A 25,640-nucleotide genomic window follows, 5' to 3' on the forward strand; every position below is an offset into this window, starting at 1 on the left:
TCTTCTTCTTTCTTGAAACTTATGGAAACTTCTCATTGAATCCATGCCTTAGATCACTTAACAAACTCAATTCATGCATTAAATACACCAGTTCACCAATCCTCATCTTTTATACATTTTGACCAATTCATAAATTCACTTGTGTTAGCAAATGTCTCATCAGTAAGGTTTGACATCAATGGCAACATATCAATTGTTCCAATTGTAGTTTCCAATAGTTTATCCATCTTAAGGAGGAGTACATTCTTTTTGCATATATTTTAATTCATTTCAAGTGTGACATCTAGAGTACACTAGCATAACACAACTTGCTAGGGTTAGTTACTCTCTATTTTCACACATTTTGGATTAATTTACCAACATATCACAACTTGCTAGACCATTTGACCAATCTTTTCACATACACAAGCCATCTTCATGATATAGGAGTACTTTATCATGAGGGCATACACATGCAAAGCCACCATAAGGCACAAACTTTTGTAGAATTGACTCTCAAGCATACAATTATTACTAAATAGAGATTAATCTCAAAAAATTATTTTTGGATGTTCAAATTTTTTGTTTAACAACAAGCATTTAAAGATACTTTTGGACACAAACACTTTTGAAAGTATCATGGATGGATAACTTAGTGATTGTGGATGTGTATAAAAAAGATAGACTTCGAAAAATGCATTTTTTAATTACAAATGGGAAGTTATACATTGAACAATTTGCTAAATGTAAAATAATTAAGTGGGATGAATACAAAATAAAACATGCTAAAGAAGTGGATGCTAAATTAAATGTATTATAAATAGCAAAAACCATAGAGCACACACTTTTTGATTCCACACTCCCAATATAGATGTTTGAAGTACCTTAAGATAATTACATAATCCTATCGAATCTCTTAAGAAACATCATCACGAAGCAATACGATATTGCCTTATATTCCACTTATAAAATCCACTTAGAATATTTATAGATATGGGGGTGACAAAAAAGTCACAATCCCATTTGAAAGCATTAAAATAATCTTAGGGTCATTTCAGAGCTCAACAACAAATTTATTTTGCCAATCCACAAATATATTGGATTGAGATTACTTGAGGTACGACTAGGAACCAAAGTGGACATTAAATTCAACGGAGGTTGATCACTATTGTCAATCAAAGAGAGAGGAAGAGACACTATTTTGTGTAGGAAAGGGCATATGAGGGTTTAGAAGAGGTTGGGAACCAGGGACAACATGAATTCCATTGAGAGGAAAGACAACTTTGTGAGACAGTAAAGGATAAGGGAACATGTTTAAAGAGAGAATGTTATAGTATGATATATTACTATTGCTTAATTTTAGTAGTAGACACAATTTTATGTAAATTATTAACCAAGAATAACAATTTTTTTTTTTCTTATTATAATTACTATAATTTTGAAATGATGATTAAATTATGAACAAATGAACAAATTCCAACAATCCAACCATTACTGAATAAAAAGTATGTGACATAGTTACAATACTTTCTTCCTTCCTTATATATATATATATATATATATATATATAATTGGAAAATAATTTGTACTTGTTAAAACGAGTATTATTCCATCTTTAATTTTTTTTTTCTAAGAATTAAAGATGGAATAATACGCGTTTTAACAAGTACAAATTATCTTTCAATTATATAAGTATTATTCCATCTTTAATTCTTAGAAAAAAGAAAATTTAAATTTGTACTCCTAAATTGATCACTAATTTAAAATTGATATAAAAACTTCTTAAAACCTCTGCATGAATCTTGATGGGAGATGCTACGATGGCTGCCGAAAGAGGGAAACTAATGGAGAGTCGGTGTGCAGGTGTTCGATCAACGCGGAGAGAGCTGAGAAGGGCGATTGTAGAACATGACTGTCAATTCCATATACTTTCAAAGGATCCTTCGAGTTTTCATAACTTCTATTCTGCTGAAAGTGAAATGCTCTCAGGCTTACCATGGGCTATGCCATTGTGGTACACTTGAACTGAATCGCACTCTTCAGTTTCCGCGCTTCAATTACAACCTAAAATGCCGTTGCCATCCACTACTTGTCTCAATTTTACAGCATTAAGTAGAGAGGGCCACTTGAAGGAGGCGCTACACATTCTGCTTACTACCCATTCACCCCCTGAAGACTACTCTTCATATATTCAATTTTTGCAGACTTGCGTTTTCAAGAACGCGCTTTCACAAGGGAAAATAATCCACTCGTTTATCGCTCACAGGCCATTTGCATCTGCCACACACACAACTTTTTATAATAAACTTATTTACATGTATGCCAAGTGCGGAAGTCTGGTTAATGCTCGTAAAGTATTTAACCAAATGAAAGAACGAGACAGTGTTTCATGGAATACGATTATTGTAGCGTACAGAAGACAAGGATGTCCTCACGAGGCAGTTACACTGTTTCATCAAATGCAACGAAAAGGTTTCCAACCTGATCAATTCACGTTTGCCAGCGTACTCCCAGCCTGTGCGAAATTTGGAGCTTTGGAACAGGGTATGAAAATCCATCAAAGGATAACGGAAGGGGGATTCTTGTCAGATGTAGTTTCAAATGCCCTCATAGACATGTATGCAAAATGTGGAAGCATGGATAAGGCACGTGAACTGTTTGACAGAATGCCTCGAAGAAATGTATTTTCGTGGACTGCACTAATTTCAGGATATGCACAAAATGGACATGCTGAAAAAGCCTTAGAAACTTTCAAGCAAATGCAATTGGCAGGTGTAAATCCGAATTCCACAACCTTTGTGAGCATCCTCCCTGCTTGTGCCAAACTTGGAGCCTTGGAACAGGGTATAGACATCCATCAAAGCATTAAGGACACCGGAATTATGTCAGATGTTGTTGTTGCAACAGCCCTAGTAGATATGTATGCAAAATGTGGAAGCATAGACAAGGCTCGTGAAATATTTGATAGGATGCTCCACAGAGATGTCATCTCATGGAATGCGATGATTGCAGGATATGCACAATGTGGATTTGTTGATAAGGCTGTAGAAACTTTCAAGCAAATGCAACTGGCAGGTGCAAAGCCCAATTCCACAACCTTTGCCGGCATACTCCCTGCCTGTGCCAAAGTGGGAGCTGTGGAACAGGGTATGCACATCCATCAAAGTATAAATAACAAAACAATTTTGTCAGACGTTGTAGTTGCAACTGCCCTGGTAGACTTGTATGCAAAATGTGGAAGCATAGACAGGGCACGTGAATTGTTTGACGGAATGTCTCAAAGAGATGTGGTCTCATGGACTGCAATGATTGCAGGATATGCACAAAATGGATTAATTGGGAAGGCTCTTGAAAGTTTCAAGCAGATGCAATTGGCAGGGGTTAAACCAGATTTGACAACCTTTGCCAGCATCCTCTCTGCCTGTGCCAAGATGGGAGCTTTGGAACAGGGTAGCGACATCCATCAAAGCATAAAGGATAGAGAAATCTTGTCAGATATTGTAGTGGCAACTGCCCTGGTAGACATGTATGCAAAATGTGGAAGCATAAATAAGGCATCTGAACTTTTTGACGAGATGCCTCAAAGAAATGTGGTCTCATGGAATGCCATGATTGCAGGATATGCGCAAAATGGATTTGTTGAAAAGGCTTTAGAAACTTTCAAGCAAATGCAATTTGCAGGGATAAATGCAAACTCCTCAACCTTTGTAAGCATCCTACCTGCCTGTGCCAAAATGGGAGCATTGGAACTGGGTACAGACATCCATCAAAGCATAATGGAAGCAGGGCTTTTGCCAGATATGATAATTGGAAATGCATTGATAGACATGTATGCAAGATGTGGAAGCATAGAGAAGGCACGGGAACTGTTTGAAAAGATGCCTCATAGAGACATTATCTCATGGAATGCAATGATTGCGGGACATGCACAAAATGGATCTTGCAATGATGCACTCAAAATCTTTAAATTAATGAAACTATCTGAAACAAAACCTGACATTGTAAGCTATACTTTTGTTCTATGTGCGTGCAGCCATGCAGGTTTTTTGGATGAAGGCTGTATATACTTCAATGACATGAGTGACTCTTATTGCATTACACCTATAGTTGATCATTACGTGTGCATTGTTGACCTTCTTGGCCGTGCTGGTTACCTTGAGGGCACCCTAAACTTTATCATTAAGATGCCAATTAAACCTGTGGTGGTTGTGTGGATATGTTTTCTTGGTTCCTGTAGATCACATTTGAATATTGGGTTAGGAGTATTTACAGCATATTTTCTTTTTGATTTGGATCCTGAAAATGCCGCGACTTATGTTCTGCTCTCAAACATCTATGCGGAAGTGGGTAGGTGGCGTGAGGTTCAAATAATAAGGAGATTGATGAAAGATAGAGGAATAAAAAAGATCCCTGGATGTAGTTGGATTGAAGGCCATAAAATGGTACATGCTTTCTGTGCAGGAGACAGATCACATCCACAGACACAAGAGATCTATGCAAAGTTGGAGAAACTGGCTTGGGAGATGAAGGCTGCAGGGTATTCTCCAGATTCAAGACATTTGCATAATGATGTTGAAGAGGAGGAAAAGGAATTATTTCTCTGCTACCATAGTGAAAAGTTGGCAATCGCATTTGGTTTATTAAACACATCCCCAGGAACAACTATTAGAGTTGTTAAGAACCTTCGAGTATGTGCTGATTGCCATACTGCAACGAAGTTTATTTCCAAGATTGTTGCAAGAGAAATTGTTGTGAGAGATGCCAACCGTTTCCATCATTTTAAACAGGGACAATGCTCCTGTGGAGATTATTGGTGACATCAAATGAAGGTATCTGAAAATAGGCTTGCACTACAGTAAAGTGTGCTATGCCAACCTGCAGTGATAATGAAGGGACAAGGTTTCATGCTCAGTTGTTAGAAACGAAAAAAATCCTTGTTTTCATTTGGGTATTTGAGAATCTAGACTGTACTGTTGGCTTCATAAAATTAGATGTATATAATACAAAACATCACTGCCTATTCTATGTTAAACGTCCACATTTTATTGGATGGTTTTGCAAGACTTAATGTGTATGAAACGAAAGCCTGGAGGATGTGGAGGAGAATGAGGAAAATGAAATAAAAGATGAGGAACACTTAAAGTAAATGGAAAGATGCTTGATCCACAAGAAATTAGGGAGGAGGGTTCATACACTTTCATTTTGTACGATTCTTTTGTTTAGGCCTAATTATATTATTGTCTTTTGCCTATGCAAGGGGGGTCACTTGAGATTTAATATTAAAAGAAAAATTCTTAGATTAGTTATGTCATGTCCTTTCCCTTTTAACAAATGCAGGTAGAGTATCTTTGTTGGTGGTCTGTTTCTAATTCCCGTGGGCTATCAATTCATGAGCAAGGGAGTAAACAAATCTTTATTATGGGCCCATTCCTTAAGGTAGTGACCCAATTTCAAATTTGGCAAGAAGCTTCATGGAAGTTGTACGTAGGGAGGATGCCGGGGAACATCAGGTTGACATCAGTTTAATAACTTCTCATTCTGTGTCTAGTACTACAGTCAGCATTTGCAGTTTTGGCGGCAATTTGGTCACCTTAGTCCATGCAAAGGTTTAATTTCGCAAAGTCTCCAAGGTAACAAAAAATCTTTTAGTAGCTGATGCAAGATCTCATATAAGTTTCGGCTTCACTACAAGTGGACAACTTCATCAGCTTGGTCAGTGATCACACCCATTACATAATCGAATATCAACAGGGTCACTGCAGCAGTTTGACAAGCTGTAAGAAAGGCCCGGTCCCATCTCTGATTCCGCCAAACAGCAAGGATTGACATTTGGAAAACTGAGTCAAGAATCCATTGAAAACTGAGTCTGAATTGAAGATGACAGAATCAGTGAATGTTGGATAGATAATGTCTATAAGTATAAACTGAAACATGAGCTTCCTTCGATCCAAAGGAATTCCTAAATCTCTAGGTGTACCTTCAAAATCTGAATTTGAACCAATTATTAGGTGCATACATTAAAAAAATTCAAAATTGCAATGTTGTATTGTTCATGGGCTGATGAAGATTGCTTTGGATTTATTGAGAATTAACTATGCATTACTCTAGTGTGATACATGCTCATCAAACTATTGTGAAGTACTATTAAAATTATATCAAGGATATTTCAGTGGTATCAAAGCCTTAACCTTGCCAGCCTGTTGGGTTGAGGTTTTATGCATGGTGAAGAAGCAAGATATGTTGCTTACTAGAGGAGAAGACAGCGAGCACAAGGTACAATGGGAGATGATCAACAAAATCCAAACATTTTAACAATTTTGGGTGACTTGGCAAGAGGTTGGCGAAAAATAGTTGACGCAATTACCCATTCGGCAGAATTGAGAAATCATGATGCCAATAACATAACATGCATTACAATAATTTAGTCAATGGGAGGACTCACAGCCAACACACTCTTGCTTCGAGCTCAAGGCCTATGATGCCCTCTTTCTCACCTAGGATTGATCAATAAGAGAATCATCCTTCATTGGTCAAGTTGCAAGAACAATTCAAGCAAGTCTGGAAGGATGGAGGATTGCAACCAGATATGCCCCTCAAGGATTACATGGACCTGAGGATGAGGTACTTGTCTAACAGGGTCAATAGAGACTACAATAATAATTGGAGAAGGGAGATTGACAAACAAGCTCTACCTTCCCTTCTTTCATGGCTCAGGAAGGAAAACATCGCATGCATGGCTACAAAAGGCAAATACATACTTTGAGCTCAATTGCATATGTGAAGTTGAAACAATCAAGTTCACAATATAAAATCTCGATAGGTTTTCTGATGAGTCGCAACATCATGGAATGGTCACCTTGAGACACAATTAAATCTCCTTGTGCTGAACTCATGGAGAGACTCATTGAGAGGTTCGATTGGCAGGACTCAAAGCTACTTCAAGGAGTTAGCATAGTTGAAGGAAGGAGATCAATTGATAGCTACACTGCCAAATTCTAGAGGCTCTTGCTATTGTTGACAGATATACCAGAGAGGAGGTTGATCACCCTATTCATGGGCAAATTGAGGGATCCTTTGAGGGGATGGGTCAAGGCCATTGGCCACAATATACTCCAAGGAGTGATAAAGAAAGCTTGTGACATTGCCTCATTTACTTCTAAGTAGTGTTGCTTGGCTCAGACTTGGCCAAGCCCAAATTAGTCTCGGATTCAAACTAAGCATGGACTCAACAATTAAAAACCCATAAAATTCAAAGATTTTTAAGGATTTTAAGTTATTTTTTCATGCATTATTTAGCCAATTAACATTAAATACACAATAATTTAGATAAATAGAAGTTAGTTTTCACACATCCACAACTTTTCATACATCACATAAATATAAATGTGAACTTTTGAAAGAAATTACTTAAAGTTAAACTGAATAACATAATACATATATAGTGTCATTGTCAAATGTCTATAATATTTATGGAATATGCAATCTTGTTACATCCCAATTTTTGGCTCAATTTAAAAATGTTCATATAGTTGTTGAGATTTCATGTGAATTTAGTTGACAGGCAAAATTAGTTACGATTCATGTGAAGGTGACATGTTAGTTAAATCGTTATGATGATATTATATTGAAAACTTGGAAGGTCATTTATTCATTATAGATTCATGGAAGTGAGATGGTGCTTATCCGTTATGATGGCTTATGAATTATAACTTGTTATGGTAATTTTGATTATATAGAGGAGTATGATATAATTGGGGAGAGTTCCTTTCCTTACAGGAACACATTGAAGCCGGGGGGGGGGAGCATTGGCAAAAAGGAATTGGGGATAGGGGCACCACCTCGCATTGGGCGAGTCTTGAACCACCATGGTTATGGATAATGAATAGGAAAACAAGAGTGTATGTTGGACAACCATGAGCTACCTAGTCGGTTCATTAGACAAGAAAAACATTAAACATTTAGATAATTTAAAATATTACCTTCTTATATTGACATTGTGGTGTTGTCATCTGAATATAACTCTATATATTGACACCATGCTATCTTAACATCTATAATTGCACCTACAATTATATGTATACATATGTGCACAAACCAATATATTAGTACACATGATTACATGATTAAATTTATTCACACACACACACACACACACACACACACACACACACACACACACACACACACATGATGAAACATGCTCCCCTTAATACCATAAACCATAACAGAAACAAAGAAGCAACAACAAATGGGAGAAAAAATTATAAACTTCTTATTTGCACCACAAATGCAGAATTACAAAATTTAAAAATACAAAATGCTAACCCACATGGGTGTCTTCATTACAATAATCTTCAAGATTAGGTTGCGGACTAACACCCAAAGTTGTTCTAGACAATGTTCAAGCCTTTCTTAAATATGCACTTTTATGCTGCCCAAGAAGGTTCTAGACATTGAAACTTAATACCTAGGGCTGATAGACCCTAACAATACATATAGAGTTAGCCAAATACATCTTTGACAATTATTTTAGATATTTTGGGTAGCCCAACTTTGAAAGGTCATAACTCACAAAATGTTGCTCTGGTTGGCTATTATAACCACTTTTCAGAAATGTCAGCTTATGATCTACAGGCTTGATATTGCACAAGTGCCCTTCTATTGAGTTTCCAAACCTCATCCGGGCACTCTAAGACCTCCAATGGTGAGCCTGGAGATTTTTCTGCAAATGTTTCCACTGAAAATCCATAATAACTTCTATGATACTTAAGCTACAACAATGTGAATTTTATGGTAGGCTTATAAGTCTAAAATGAACCTTCTTTTATAAAATGAGAACATTTCGAGCTCATATGACAAACTTACTAAAAATAGCAAGTTCCCATAAATAGTAACCACCTTGTCTACTATTCCTTATTAAAATAGAAAAGACTATAAAGAAAATATTTTTGGTTGATGCAAGATTGCTCTTACACCCAAGATGCTCATGCATCAGACACATAGGGTAATTTGAGAAGTGACTCCATCACGTCTTAGGTGTTCAGAGGAAAACCAAGATGGTTAGTCTCCTCCCTTGCAAGCCATGATGAATCCTCTATTGGCCTCCCTTTCCATTTGACTAGGTATTCCTCATAAGTTATGTTTCTTGTACTTTTGCCAACACAACTACCCAATATCTCCTCAATCTCCTTTGTAGTTGAACTAGCTATTGGAATACTCTAATGTGCTTTTGCAACTTTATCTCCATCACCTCTTTCATAATGCTTTGTCAAATCTGAAATGTTAAATACTGGTGAAATATTCAATTCAGTAGAGAACTCCACTTCGTAAGCATTTCCAGAATCATACATTTTCACTATCTTGCATGGTCCAAACTTCTTCATCTTCAGCTTATTATATTTACCCACTAGAAAACACTCATTTCTCAAATCAATCATGACTTCATCTCTAATATGAAATTCCTTATACCTCCTTTTCACATCTTCCTTAGCCTTGTGCTTCCTCACCTCCTCATAGATGTTCTTCAAATGTTTAGCAAATTCTTCTACTTCAGCACTACTTATCTCTCATTTATACAACTGCCTCAATTCATAAGCATTTTTGAGACTACTACCATATACAATCTAGAATGGTGATTTACCAGTACTCCTATTAACAAAATTATTATATGCAAATTTTGCCTATGGTAAAATCATATCCCATCCCTTTGGTTTATCTCTAATTAAGCATCTTAGCAAATTTTTCAAACTCCTATATCACAACTTCTGTCTATCCATCAATTTGTGGATGATATGATGAATTGAACTTCAAATCTATCTTCAACTTCTTCCACAATGTGCGCTAGAAATACCTAACAAATTTGGTATCTCAATCTGAAACTATACTCTTTGGTAGACCATGTAGTCTTACCACTTCTTTGAAAAATAACTCTGCTACACGAACAACATCACTAGTTTTCTTGTAACGAACGAAATGTGTCATCTTTCAAAACCTGTCAACCACCACAAAAATATAATCATGCCCTCATTGTGTCCTCGGTAATCCAAGAATAAAATCCATGCTGACATCCTCCCATGGCTTCTCTGGTACTGATAATGGTTGATACAACCCTATATTCTGCTTCAGTCCTTTTGCCACCTGGCATACTCTACAACTTCTTCCCATCTTGCTACAATTGTGACTAGTAATAATTCTCAGTAACTAAAGCTATGATTTTATCTCTGCCAAAATATTTAGCTAATCCTCCACTATGCTTCTCTTTGATGAGATTCTCTCTCATTGAACTTTTGGGAATGCACAACTAGCTTCCTTTGAACAATATACTATCTTGGAGCATGAAATCCAACTACTTTGTCCTATCAAGTGTAACAAGTTTTGTACAAGCCTTCCATGCTTCACTAAAATTAAGATCATTTGGATACAAAGTACTAAGTTCTTTGAACCCAACCACCTCTATCTTCATTTTTGTCAGCAAAAGTTGTCTTCTATTAAGAGCATCTGCAAATTTGTTAGACTTCCCACTCCTATGTTTCAAAACAAATATATAACTTTGCAAAAACTCAACCCCACCTTAAATGTCTTTCATTCAAATTTCCTTGAATATTCAAATATTGCAAATCTTGATGACCAATATACAAAACAAGCTCCTTAGGAAGAACATAGTGTCTCCACTTTTTCAATGCTTGAACTATAGCACAAAATTCATGACTATAAAAAAAATATTTTCTTTTTTGCATTATTCAATTTCTCATTGAAATAAGCAACAGATCTACCTTCTTGGCTTATAATAGCTCCTATTGCAATACCACTAGCATCATAGTCTATGTGAAACACCTTGTTAAAATTAGGAAGTGCTAAAACAAACTGCTCAGTAACTTTATGCTTCAATAGATTAAAACTCTTATCTTCTCCTATAGTCCACTTAAATCCTTTCCTATCCCCTCTCATTGTTTCAATCAAGGGTCCACAAATACTACTAAAACATCTTATAAAATTTCTGTAAAAACTAGCTACTCCATAAAAAGATCTTACCTCTATCGCACTCTTTGGACTAGGTCATTCAAGGATAGCCTTCACTTTCTCTGGGTCCATCTCCAGACCTTTTGTTGAGACTACAAATCCCAGGTATACCAACTCTTTTCCAAAACTACACTTCTTTAGGTTTATCAACAACTTTTCTTCCCTCAACTTATCAAACACCTTGTGAATATGAATCAAATGCTCCTCTAATGTCTTACTAAAGATCAATATATCATCTAGGTAAACAATGACAAACTTACCTAGAAACTCTTTCAGTACCTCATTCATGAGCCTCATGGAAATGCTCGGTGCATTAGTTAGCCCAAAAGGCATGACTAACCACTCATATAGTCCTTCTTTTGTCTTGAAAGTAGTCTTCTACTCATCACCTTCTGTGGTATGAATTTGATTGTACTCACTCTTCAGATCTATCTTTGTGAAATACTTAGCTCCACTGAAACAATCCATTATATCATCTAACCTTGGCAATGGAAATCTATACTTGATCGTAATCTTGTTGATAGCACAAGAATCTATGCACATCCTCCATTCTCCATTCTTCTTTGGTGTTAATAGTACTAGTACAACACATGAACTTAGACTCTCTTGAATCAACCCCTTCTGCAACAACTCATGAACTTGTCTGTTCAACTCTTCACTTTCTACTGATATCATTCTATGCGTTGCCTTGTTTGGAAAACTGGCTCCTAGAACCAAATCCATCTGGTGAATAATCTTCCTCATCAGGGGCAATCCATTAGGTACATTATCTAATACAATATTAGAAAACTCTCCCAACATATTTGCAACTTCTGCAGACACCTCCTCTACTTCTTCTTTATTGTCTTTAGAAATTATAGCAAAACACATATGCTCACACTTCATACCTTTGAGAAACTCTTTGCCATCAACAAAACATATTCTGGTAGCACTATATACCTTTTCTTCTTTCTCTTTCAATGACCTTAACTTATGCTTCACTCCATCTTTGGTCAGGGTGTAGGTATTTTCTCATCCATCATGTACAACATGCCTATCAAACTACCATGACCTACCCAACAACATATGGCATACGTCCATAGGTATGATATAAAAAAGTACCTCATCTTGGTAGTTTCCAATCTTGAACTTCACTGAGCACTACTCATTGGTCATGACCTTGTGGTCATCTTGCACCCAAGCAATATAGTATAGATGTCGGCGTTTTTACCTCTTCAACTTCAACTTGGTGACCATTGTTTCTTACACTAGATTGTCAGTACTTCAACCATCAATGATTACATCACAACACTTATCTTCACATTTGCACCTTGTGCGAAACAAGCTCCTTCTATGATCATGTTCATTCTCACCACTCAACAAGACTCTTTTGTTAAGTAGAACTTCTCCTCTTTTAGCATCTTCAAAATGTGAGGATCTGGCATCTTCATCAACATGTGTAACTATAGCCTAACCTTTTGTTCTTTGATCTATCCTTCCTTGGCACTGAGTACATTCAAATGCTTTATGTCCTTCTCTTTTGTAGTGAAAACATTTCTCACAGAACCCTCCTCTTCCAAATCCTTGTCCTTTGTCTCTTCCTCTTTGATCTCTATTGTTCTGATCATAGAAATGATTGGAATTGTTTCCCCTCTAGTTCTAACTGCTACTCATAGCCTCGTCCTTGTTCTTCTGATCATCATTACAACCACCATAAGATCATCTGCCAGATCTTCCACTGTGACCTCTTCCCATATTCTTGTTGTCAAACTTCTTGCTTAATTTCTCCCCAACTCTTAGGGAAAACTGGTATACCTCCTCAATACTATTCATTCGAACCAGACTCAACTTGTCTTAAATACTTGGCCTTAACCCATTAAGATAATGAGCCACTTTCTCCTTATCAACTTCTACATGGCCGATTCTAATAAGAACTCGGTAAAACTCTTCGGTATACTCTTGAATAGATTTTTTTCTTGCTTCAACCCTTGCATTTTCTTTAAAAGATCAAGCTCATAATCCATGGAAATGAATTATCACTTTAGTTTAGCTATCATCTGATCCCATTTGGTGATTCTTTCATTTCTTTTTTTATTTCACTCCAACTCAACCTCCTGCCACTAGATCTTTGCATGTCCCTTTAGTTTTGCCTTCACAAACTTGACCCTATCAAGATCATCAATATCTTCATACTCAAAGTACTCCTCCAATTCATTGATCCAATTGATCATCTCCTCTTGGTTAAGATTTCTCAAAAATGTGAGAACCTCAAACTTAGGTCTTTTCCCAATCTTAGAGATGGCCCTAAAAAGCCTCTCTTCCTTTGGGTTTAGAACTACCTCTGCTTTGGCATTTTCTTCTAGTTCATCCTCATCCTCATTTTCATCTCTTACAAAAAGATTTATTCCTTTGCGAATTCATTCTTCCAATGCTTGCATTTTTCTTTGGAGGGCTCTAAAATCCTTAGGTGTGACACCTATAGCTCTTCTATCATGCTCTCTTCATGGAAGCATTTTTGTGCTTCTATTGAAACCCTAGTGCAAATTGCCTCTCAATCAACAATCTGTCTACATGCTCAGCCTAAACCATAGTCTTGGTGTAAACTGCTTCACAGTTGGAAATCTGTCATCACACTCAAGAACTCTAGCTCTGATACCACTTGATAAAGGGTGCTCCCTTCAATACCATAAACCATAACAATAAACAAAGAAATAATAATAAATGTGAGAGCAAAATATGAACTTCTTATTTGCACCACAAATGCGAAATTACAGAATTCACAAATACAAAATGCTAACCTACATGGGTGCCTTCATTACTGTAATCTACAAGACTAAGCTACGAACTACCACCCAAAACTATTCTAGACAATGTTTGGATCTTTCTTAAATGGGCACTTTTATGCCACCCAGAAAGGTTCTAGACATTGAAACTAATACCTAGGGCCAACATACCCTAACAATACATATAGAGTCAACCAAATACATCTTTGACAATTATTTTAGATATTTTGGGTAGCCCAATTTTGAAAGGTCATAACTCACAAATTGTTGCTCTAATTGGCTTTATAACCACTTTTTAGAAACACCAGCTCTTGATCTATAGACTTGAAACTGCACAAGCACCCTTCTGTTGCGTTTTCAAACCTCATCTAGGGACTCTAAACCCTTCAATGGTGAGCCAAAAGTTTTTTCTACAAATGTTTCCCCCAAAAATCTGCAATAACTTCTATGATACTTAAGCTAGAGCAATGCAATTTTATGGTAGGCTTATAAGTCTAAAATGAACCTTCTTTTAGAAAATGTGAACATTTCAAGCTCATATGACAAACTTACTTAAAATAGCAAGTTCCCATAAATAGTAACCACCTTACCTACTAGTCCTTATTAAAATAGAAAAAATTAAAAACAATATATTTTTGGGTGATGTAAGATTGGTCTTACACGCAGGATGCTCCCGCATCAATATGTGTGTGTGTTTGTAAATATCTACATACAACTAGAGGTGATATAAATAGCATGATGTCAATATATTAGTATATAAAGATTGTCAGGATATATATATATATATATATATATATATATATATATATATATATATATATATATATATATATAATCTTTACTCCATATTGTTGAGCAATTGTCAGCTTCATATTAGCTTTTATTTCTTTTAGAATTTTAAATTGGAGTTACATGGCCGATGGCAGGTTGTGCACTACAACCTCCCTTTCTTGTAACTGAGAACTAGTGTGGATGTTTTATTTATTTTTCTCTCCTCTACTTGGGAGGTGCCCTTTTTTTTTTCTTCTTGCAGTTGTTTTCTAAGTATTTACTTTTGCTGGACACAACCCTCTCAAGCATGGACAACCTTCTATTTTTCATCATTATTCCTCAAGCCATGGCTTGATTTCTTATATCTATTAGACACAAATTCTTCTTCCATTTCGAGTTCATACAAAACCCCATATAGAACCATTGGAAAGTTGTATTGACAAAATATGACAACAAGCTGTAAAAATCCAACTCCAGGCAGAACACATTTGTAGGTCACATTTTGCATTTTCATGTTTGAATCTTTTGACTTGAAGTGTGAAATATATATGCATCTAAATTTGATGGCTTGGATGATATGATCATGAGAATAAGGTAGCCACCCAATGGGTGAGTATGTAAATAAATAAGGCCCCTTTTTTGAAAGCTTTGATATTGAATCAAAATGCTATTTCAATGGAAAACTTTAATTCATATCAGACTGATATCCATAAAAAGACACATCCATTAGTTTAAATAATGAGTTATATCTAATTGTTGGTGATTTTCATTTAGAATTAATCGCAAAATGATTCTCTAATTTTGTCTAAATACACCTTATACATGGACATCTACTCATATGTCCTTGAGATAAGGGTAACAAGCATAAGAACATGCAATAGAGCATACTTCATGAATCTATGATAAGTTCAAAACAGACAAAAGAAATTGAATGTGACTATAATTTAGAACAAACACTTCAAAATACATCCAGAAAGTTCATCTAGGGGGGCCATCTTGGCTAAGATGAAGGGTGAGTTGAAAATCATTGAACCATGGAATCATTCCTGCATGAAAAGTAAGAAAGCATTAATAATAGTAATTGTAAGATTAAAAGAAAAGGATATTTGATTAACAAGAGTAAACTCATGGTAATCCAATGTTTAGATCTTGATGCCTAGTCGAGTAGTGAGATTGACACTCTAGTACTAGAATTCTCAATGGATGGACATTGTATTCTATGCCTATTTTCGAGTAGAGAGGGCCTTTCTTAGATGATATTTTGTGGGGATATTAAGGGTACATAGTTGGGAGGTTAAGCCCTTGACAATGCATGCACAAGATAGAGATAAGCTATGCATTCAAATAGATGTTTGTAATAGGTATTTTACTTTTATGACATTTTAAAATTACAAGTTGAAGATATATTAGATTGTTTAATATTGTTGAATTAGTTATTCCCTTCAATTAAATCAACTTGATCAGTTGATCTTCCAATTGAACATGAAATATATTTGTATGCTTGAGATAGGCCTACTTGATGGATTTTATAACCAACCTTTTATGTGAATAATGAAAATGAATGTATAGTTTATTGCCATAATTAGCAATAGGAAATAAAGGGATGATACCGTGGTAATTGATGCCCTAGATGATATTTGTCATTACAATACAATAGTATTTGATGCCCTAAATGGTAATTTGTCATTATGATACAATGGTTTAACTATTTGTGCCCTAAATGGTATATGTGGACCAACCTAGGTTTTGCAAATGTGGCCCTATGCAGATTCTAGGCTTGGAATTTAGGGTATGTAGAACTTACATTTTTCATTTAGATTTATTTGATGATGCCTTCAATTGTTAGTTATGATATTCATTTAAACTTTTGTAATTGTTAATCTCTTTCACATGAATATAATTGTTATAACTACCTTCCCATGAATGTGAAATAGTAACTATATCTCTATGATATGCTAGTTGTTAGCTAAGGGCTAGAAAAAGGGGATGTTACAAATCTATTGAATCAAAAGCTTGAAACATATATCAAAATAAAGGCTCATAGTAGCCTATGTCCTCCTACAACTATGCCTAAGATAGGTCATCGAGGACTCTATAGCCATCATCTCTCCTTGTGTGTGAAGTTGAACCTCAATGACATGCTCATTGTAATCCTCCTCATCCTTATACTAATCCTCATAATCCTCATCATTAGAGTTGGATCCATCATTCTCGGCCTTAGGGTCTTGCACTGGGTCTCCTCATTCTCTAGCCTCCTCCACTGCAATTGCCACTACCACTACCTCTGCCTCTCGATCCACCTAATCAACCCACTCCAAGTCTTCATCACTGAAGAAAGGATCATCAAATTCTAGCTTCAAATTGACCTCAAAAAGTTGACCCAACTTGTGTGAAATAACATTGTTAAAAGGATGATGAATCCTGAAATTTGGATAAGCCTAGAATTTTTTGAAAACTCCCAAAATCTAGAATCTTCATTTTAACTCCTATGAAGCTAAAACCTATCTCAAACATCTTTATAGTATTTATAAAAATAAAAACTTAAAGTATAAGTTAATGTTATATTTGTATAAATCCTCCTACCTTTGAGCTAAAAAACTTATTATTTTTCCTTGGCTGATGGTAGAGTCCAACCAACAGGACTTACGGAGTTAGTAGAGGCAGCTGCCTCGATAAGTCAGCCAAGACTTGGTCTAAATTCACCAAGTCCAGGTCCACAAGAAATTTTCCCCTCTTTTTCTACCTTGCCTCGGGACTCATTGAGTCTTGCAACACTACTTCTAAGAGTCAAGTTCCACCCAAGACACTCATTTCACATAAGGGTAGGAATCTCTTTTAGAATGGTTGACCCCAAAGAATACAGATGGATAGAGTGACAAGACAAGAATTGAGAAGGAGAAAGCTTTGTTAATTGTAAGGAGCAATAGGAGCTTGGACATAGAGGCCTTTTGTAACACACATTTTACTTAGAATGAAGAATCAACCAATTTTAAGATTTATTGAAGTATTAAAATGAAATAAATAGGAAAGGATCAGATCTAACATGCTATTTTTTCTTAAAACAATAACATTTTTTAATCCTTTTCTTATTGAATCTTGATTTTTCCTATCATAAATGTTCTTTCCTTATTCTTTCATCTTTGAATTGAAAATAATTTGATGTTGTATCCCATGCTAATTTCTTTATCACTGAATCTATGATTAGGTATGGATTTTAGAAGGCCATTTTTTAAGGTTTTGTCCCTATACAAAACTCAATTTTTTTCCAAATTTTTTGAGCTCCAACACTCTCAATGATAGATCTTAGATCAAGATAGCACAAAATTTGGGTGTGAGAACAAGATGTTCAATAGACAAATTTTAATTTCCACTATGGACATTATGAGTTCTTGGTCATAGGCTTTGAGTTGATCAATTCACTTGCCATGTTCTATTCATGCATGATTCACATCTTCAACAAGTAGTTGAGGAAGTTATTGTTGGCATTCTTTTATGACACACTCATATACAACAAGACATTGGAGGATCATTTGAGGCACTTGGATGAGATTTTAGGGATGATGGAGGCATACTCATTATATCTAAGACATCTAAGTGTAAATTTGGCTTGATAAAGATTCTATATTTGGGACACATCATCAATGAACAAGGTTTGCAAGTGCATTAGGAGATGATCCACATCATCCTCAATTGGACACCTCTAGGGACCTTACAAAGTTACAAAGGTTATTTGGTCCTTTTAGATATTATTTAATAATTATGATGAATACCCATAGTTTGGATCCCCTTTATTTGAATTCACTAAAAATAGTGTATTAGATGGACATAAGAGGTGTAATGGGGGTTAAAAAAGGTTGAAGGAGATAATGACTACTTTTCTAGTTATTTCTTACTCAATTTCATTCAATTATTTTTTAAAAAGTGTGATGGATCAAGGAATAGTGCATCAAAGCATTTTTTTTTTTGCAGAATCATCATTACATTTCCTATGAGGGTAAGAAGCTTATGGATATAGAGATGTTTTACTTGATGTATGATAATAAGATGCTCATAATTGCGAACATTTTGGGAAAGTTTATGTAGTATTTGGTTGGTGGTAGGTGCATTGCATGACTAATCATAATAATCTCACATACTTTCTATAACATAAGGACTTGAATGAGAGGAAACAAGAAATTGATGAGAAAGATACAAGCCCATGACTTTGATATTGGGCATGTAAAGAGGAATATGAAAATGATTGCCAATGCCTTGTCTAGGAAACTAGCCATATGATCATTTTCAACACTCTTAGTGGATTGGAAGGCTCACTTGTTGGTTGAGTAATCTAGATCATTTATTATTATTTTGGATTCATGAAAAATTAGATTCACAATGATATATACAATGTTGTAGATACTATAATCTACTGCAAGGATATGATCTTTTGGTTTAGGAGTCAAGGATATTGTTAACCATTTTAGCCCCCCTTCCTAAAATCCCAATGTTTCCAATCTCATGAAAACCCAAGGTGGTAGCCATGCCTAAGGTCTTTGAATTTTTCATGATTTCCATGCAAGCATATAAGGGATACACAACTTTAACTCTTTCTTTTATATCCCTAAGTCTTAATCATTTTTCTCATATTGCATGCTATGTTCTTATGAATATTTCAAGTCACAATCATGTGACTACCTTTTATCGCCTTGTAACTCTAGTTTATCATTTAACTATCAAATTGGCTATGATAATGTGAAGCAGTTAAGATAACCATTAGTGCCACTTCACAATAGTTAGCACTAGCATCTAGTTTCAGGTGGCAAAATACTTTGTTTGCACTATCGCAAGGGTCAAGAGATAGTTAATGCAATCTATTTTGAAGGAGTTTTTTGTCAAATAAAGTAGATAAATTCAATTGATATCATTCCATAAAAGCACCAAAGCTTCTGGTTGCAAAGAATCATAACCATGAATCACATGATCCTAGGCAACATCAGGCTTAAAGGGATTTGAGTTGTGATGGTGTGAAGGCTAACTGCAATATTCCATTTTAGTGTGATCACATCATTGTAGGAGGTTCAGAGAAAACATTGGTTTAGGCTGTGTAGCTATGCAAGTTATTGCTCACACCATGACAAGGTTATTTGTTGAGTTAAATCATAAGTTGCAATGGTGTGAATGGTAAGGTTGATAGTTAAGATCCATAACAATCACAGTGTCATATGCATTTCATGTTAATTGGAGATTGAGGTCATGATGGTACAAGATGACAAAAATAGTTAAGTTTGAAGGGTTGCTCTAGGAATTCTTTGGAGCCAAATCTATTCTCAAGGAGCTAAACTCAACTTTTGTGGTTCTCATTCCTAAATCCCCTGGGGTGGACTCGTTGGACAACTTTAGACCTATTAGTATGTGTAACTCACTCTACAAGATCATCTCTAAAGTTCTCACTTTAAGAATGCTCAAGATCTTGCCCATGATAATCTCGCAGCATCAATCAGGTTTTGTTCCAGGGAGACAAATTTTGGATTCTGTCCAGATGGTGCACGAAGTCATCCACTCTCTTGAGGCATCCAAACGGGAAGGTATGTTTCTCAAACTGGATCTTTCTAAAGCTTATGACAGGGTGGACTGGTCTCTCCTTGGGAAGGTCCTCTCGACTTTTGGCTTTGACAGTAAAGTTTGCAAAATTATCTCTCAATTGGTGTCCACCTCCTCCTTGGCTGTTCTGGTTAATGGAGTCCCTTCTAATTTTTTCAAACCTTCCAGAGGCCTCAGACAAGGAGACCCCCTTTCGCCCATTTTGTTCATCATTTTAGCTGAATGCTTAGGAAGGATTATAGACTATAGAAAGCGTGAGGCTTGCATCAAAGGGATCCTTCCCTCCTCTAATTGCGTTCCCTTCACTCATCAGCAATTTGTTGACGATACTATCTTGGGAGGGGAAGCTTCTGTCAAAGAGGCCAGAGCCCTAAAGAAGATTCTTGATACTTACTCCAGTGGGACGGGTCAGCTAATTAATTGGAACAAAAGCTCGCTCTTTTTCATCAACACCTCTGAGGTTAGACAAAGAAAAATTGCCAGGATTCTGGGTTGTGGGGTAGGCTCTTTCCCCTCTACTTATCTTGGTCTCCCTTTGGGATCCTCACCCCCGGAGTCTTTTTGGAATGGTATTTTGGACAGATTCAATAGGAAGATGGCTGGTTGGAAAGGGGTCTCTCTTAGTCAAGCGGGGAAATGCCTCTTAGTCAAATCTTCTCTTCAAAATCTGCCAATCTACGCCCTGAGTCTCTTTGGAATTTTGGGGAAAATAGCTGAAAGAATGGAGAAAATCCAGAGAGACTTCCTTTGGAATGGTAATGAAGGGAAGAAAAGATACCCTCTTGTTGCTTGGGAGAAGGTTTGCCTCCCTAAGAGGTACGAAGGTCTTGGCATTAGAAAGATCACCCACCTCAATAAGGCTCTCCTAGCTAAACAAATATGGCAGATCTTCAGTAGCACCGATGAATGGAGGGACACCCTGGTAAACAAGTACCTTAGAAGACCCACTCTTCTTTTCACCCTTTTTAATGAAGATATCCCAAAAGGATCGAACATTTGGAATGGGATCATGAAAGCCAGGGACCTGGCTAAGGCCAGGATATCATGGAAATTGGGAAATGGGAAGGACATCCAGTTCTGGTCGGATAGATGGATTTCCCAAGATCCACTTATCAATAACCCTATTTTTGAGAGATGGATGCAAGCTTGTACTGATCAAATTGGGTCCAAAGTTTGTGATTATTGGAATGGCTAGGAATGGAGTGACCTATCCCTCATCTCTGAGGACTTGACTCCTATAATGCTTATGCTCAATTCCATGATTCCTATCAATTTGGGGGATGAGCTGGTCTGGAGGGATAATCCCAATGGAAGATACTCTGTTGCCTCAGGCTATAATTCCCTTTGGAGCTTAAAAGAGAAGGCCCCTTGGGCGGAGGCTTGGATTCCGGGTCTCACTCCAAAGATCAACATTTTTTACTGGCTGGCTCTTCAGAACAAAATCCTTACTCATGACAATCTCATGAAGCGAGGACATGTTATGCCCAGTAGATGTCCCTTGTGTAAGAATCAGGCTGAGACCGAAAATCACATTTTCATCTTATGTGACTATGCCAGGGAGGTGTGGAATGTCATCACACATGATAATGAAACCCTCTGGTGCAAATCGGATAATCTCATGGATTTTTTCCATCAGTGGAAAGGTCTTTGTAAGATTGCTGGTCAGCAGGATCACTCGGACTGGATTTTACCCCATTTTTGCTGGGGAATTTGGAAGGAAAGGAATAATAGAATATTTAGAGACAGAGAGGAGCCGGCTATAATCCTTGGCAGGAAGGTCTCGACGAATATAAAGGAAAATCTCCAAGTGCTGAAGGAGGAAGAAGAAGAAGAAGGGGACAGAAAGATAGCTAAAGAAAAAGATAGGAACCTCAAAAGGCAGGATGCTAGCTGGCTTCTCCCCCCAGATGGTTGGTCAAAAGCCAACTTTGATGGGGCTTCTAAGGGTAACCCAGGCCCTTCAGGTTGCGGTTGAATCATAAGAAATAGCTATGGGGAGGGAATAGCTGCCTTTGCTTCCCCGTTGGGAATCCAGACTATTCATCTGGCTGAAGCAAGAGCTGCGAGTAAGGTGGTCAAGTTGGCTTTTGAAGCCAGGATTACTAAACTCTGGCTTGACGGGGACTCCAAAAACATTATTAATACCATTAATGGTATTTCCCCTCCCTCGTGGACGATTGTGAACATAATTGCTGAGACTTGCGCCACTCTTACAAAGTTCGATAAGGTCCATGTCACTCATGTTTACAGAGAGGCAAACCCAATCGCTGATTGGTTTGCTAATAAAGGGGTTAACACCACCAATAATCTGACCTGGCATGCCGGAAAAGATTTTCCGGCGGAGGCAAAGTTTCTTATCGACCAAGATAAAATCTTGGGAAGGACGGCTCAAATCCAATGCAATTATGGATAATAAAGATTGCTTAATAAATGGTAAGTGCCATTATTGGCATTGTGATTTTCACCAGCAAAAGGGGTTTCCTCTGACTTTTCGACACGTTCAAAAGGACGATACCATTATTTTCAGAAAGGGGTATATTCACGGGTATCATAAAAGAAACATCACCATTTTTTTGAATGCAAATAACTTGCACAGTTCAGAGTACATGAGAATTGTGGAAGTTGATCAGGTAAACATGACGGGTGAGAGGAGCAGAAAGGAGCCGGTGGGGGAAGTTCAGAAGTGGAAGAATAAGGCCAAAGTTTGGAGAGAGCTGGAAAAGGGTGGGGTTACAAATTTCTTCGAGAAACTTCATGGCTCGGATCCTGAGATCACTAACAGCATGGTGAATTCGTGGAATAATGGTAAGGTTAAGGTGAACGGGGTCTACTTTCAAATTACTGAGGATGTGGTTGCTGAAGTCACGGGGATTCCGATGGAGGGGCATAAATTCTTCAGAGACAAGAAGATGTCTTCTAATGCAATCAAGGATTTTGTGAAAAACACTGAAGAGCTGAACAAGCTGGGCAAGAAAGAGACATTTTTTGTAACGAATACTATAAAGAAGCTCTGGAGGTATGTTCTCTATGCTGTCATTGAATATATAACCCTAGACCCCATGTTTGATAGGGTTAGGACTCACCATTTTGTGATTCTGAATCATTTTCGCCATGGTAGTAAGATCTCCTTCCTGTATTATCTTTTTAACTCGATGAACAAGGCCATTTCTAGTTTTAAAAAGAAAGCTACCGTCAACCCGGCCCTGCAAGAGGGTCTTATGCTTCTGATTCATGAGCATTTCCATGCTCAAACCATTAGCAAAAACCCTATCCAGGGGGCGGATTTTGACAAGAGCAGCTCCAGTTTTTCTTCAGATTTCGACGATGTCGAGAGCATCAGCTCTGATGAGGTTTTTGAGCATTTAGGTAAGAAGACTAAAAGCCATAAGAAGGATTACCCCTCTATCAAATTACCCAGCAGAAAGAGCCCTAGAGGTCATACCCCAGCTAAAACTGGCTCTGCTGAGGTGGAGGAGGAAATGGATACTGATGATTCTGACAAGGTTTTGAAGGAGGAGCTGGATGAGGAGAAACTGAGAAAAAGACAGAAGAGGGAGGGAGAGAGCATGGAGCGCTCCAGTAGTCAGGGAAAGGATTCTCTGCCCATTCCCCTCTCCCTTATACATCCTCAGCCTCCTTTGGAGGAAAATGACAACTCTGGACAGATTGAGGGGGAAGTGCAAGTTAATAACAGAAGGAAGGCTTGGAAGAACTTCAATGTGAGAACGGCCACTATGGGAATCTACAGAGAGGCGATGAACCCCCAACTCTTGGTGGACGACCTTGAGAAGCCTAGACTCAATGAGCTAATTAACCCGGCTATGGTGGCTATTTCTGATAATGCAAGAGAAACGGGCATGAATCTGTTGAACAATGCTCGCAATAGCATGATCGACAACTTTAGATCAATTAAATGGATTTTCCATGAGCTCGAGGATGTCAGAGATAGGGTTTCCCAAATGGAAAAAATCAAGAGCAAGATAGGTGCAGAAAGCCAAGGCGACCGGAACAGCTGGGAGACTCTGATGGAGAGGAGAGTAAAAAATATTGAGAACTACAATCACAACCTGGCAAGTCAAATGATCTCCCTCCTCGCTTCGATCAACGACAACATCCTCTCTCTCTTGGAAAATCTCAAAGACAGGAACCAGATGGAGGAAGATGATAAACAGAACAGAGACAAAGATAGGCTGGATGTGGATAAAGCCAAGGACAACACTATGGAGTAGGATTTGACGAACGCCCAGGATCATAAGGCAGAAGAGCAACAAGAGTGCGCCGAAGCTGCCCAGACCATGCTCGAGATGGAGAAGTAGTCTGCTAGGTTGGGTCTCTGTCCTTTGGTTTTTGTTTCTCCTGGCTTTGGCTTTTTGTCTGGTCTCTATTTTTCTGGTTGGTTCTTTGGCCTTTTAGTGGGCAGTTGTTTCGGGCTGGGCCTTTGGGCTTATTTTCAGCCGTAAGGCTTATGTTTTGGCTGGGCATTTTTTTGCTTATTTTCAGCCTTTCTTGTTGTTAAACTTATGGGTTTCAGGACCCCTTAAAACCTGTTTACCTTATCAAAAACATCGCATGAGGTCAAAGGTAACTTGGAGTTAAACTTGTGACCTTGTGAATCACTTTTTTCACTTGTTCATAGGGTTAAGACTGCGGTTAAAAGAATAAGTCATGAAGTTGCAAAATGGTGATAATGGTCAATCTAAGCTGTGTTCACTATATCTCAAGGTTAAAACCTTCCTTATGTTTAACAGTCATGATAGAGCAATTAATGGTAGAAAGTTGTCTTCATAGCTTTACAGGTCTCCATGTTTAATGAAGAAATGAAGTCACAAAGCTACGAAGGCATAAAATAGTTGACTCAAATAGTTATTGCAATGTCATGAAGTAAGAATCATTAAGGGCATTGATAGTTGTGAAGTAGTGACAATGAGAGACAATCGAGTTAAATGACTGTTGCAACATCACATGGTTAAGTCATGAAGAATGATTTCAAATTGTGAGGGTGTGAAACATTTAGTTTAATGGTCATCACAGGGTCACAACGGTTAGTAGATCGAGGAGATTTCAAGATGTGAAGTAGCAATAAGGCATGAAATGAGGTAGTTTTGGTTTCAAAAGGCCATGCAGTTGATGAAGATTTTAAGTTGCAAAACTATGAATAGAAGCAAACATAGGTCAACATAAAAATAGAACTTGGGCAAGGTGGTAGAATGATTAAAGGTTATAGGGCCACATGGCAAGTTTGATAGTTGAACCCAGTTGACCCAATGATTTGGCACGGATGTTATGAACATAAAACCAATAGCTCATTGATGGCAATCATATCCTTTTAATCATCTGTAACCACTCTTTGTAAGGAAACTTGCAAAAAAGAGTATAACTATTTCCACTTAACCCTTAATAGATCTAAAATAAATATGCAATTGGAATACACATGCAAGAGAATAGACAACATACCCACAAAAATGCAACATAAGATATACCCTAGAAAACTCTCATTGAGGGAAAAACCCAGCCTCCAAAAGCATCCAT

The 25,640-nt window shown here is 37.2% G+C and overlaps 1 pseudogene; it reads left to right on the plus strand.

The window, feature by feature from the left end:
• Positions 1–1,798: 1,798 nt before the first annotated feature.
• The window catches only part of LOC149533260 (pentatricopeptide repeat-containing protein At1g11290, chloroplastic-like), a 291,825-nt pseudogene continuing 267,983 nt past the window's right edge, over positions 1,799–25,640 (plus strand).

This window comes from Cupressus sempervirens, chromosome 10, assembly GCF_028749045.1.
Source record: "Cupressus sempervirens isolate cs-2001-9-10 chromosome 10, ASM2874904v1, whole genome shotgun sequence".
Lineage (NCBI taxonomy): Eukaryota > Viridiplantae > Streptophyta > Pinopsida > Cupressales > Cupressaceae > Cupressus > Cupressus sempervirens.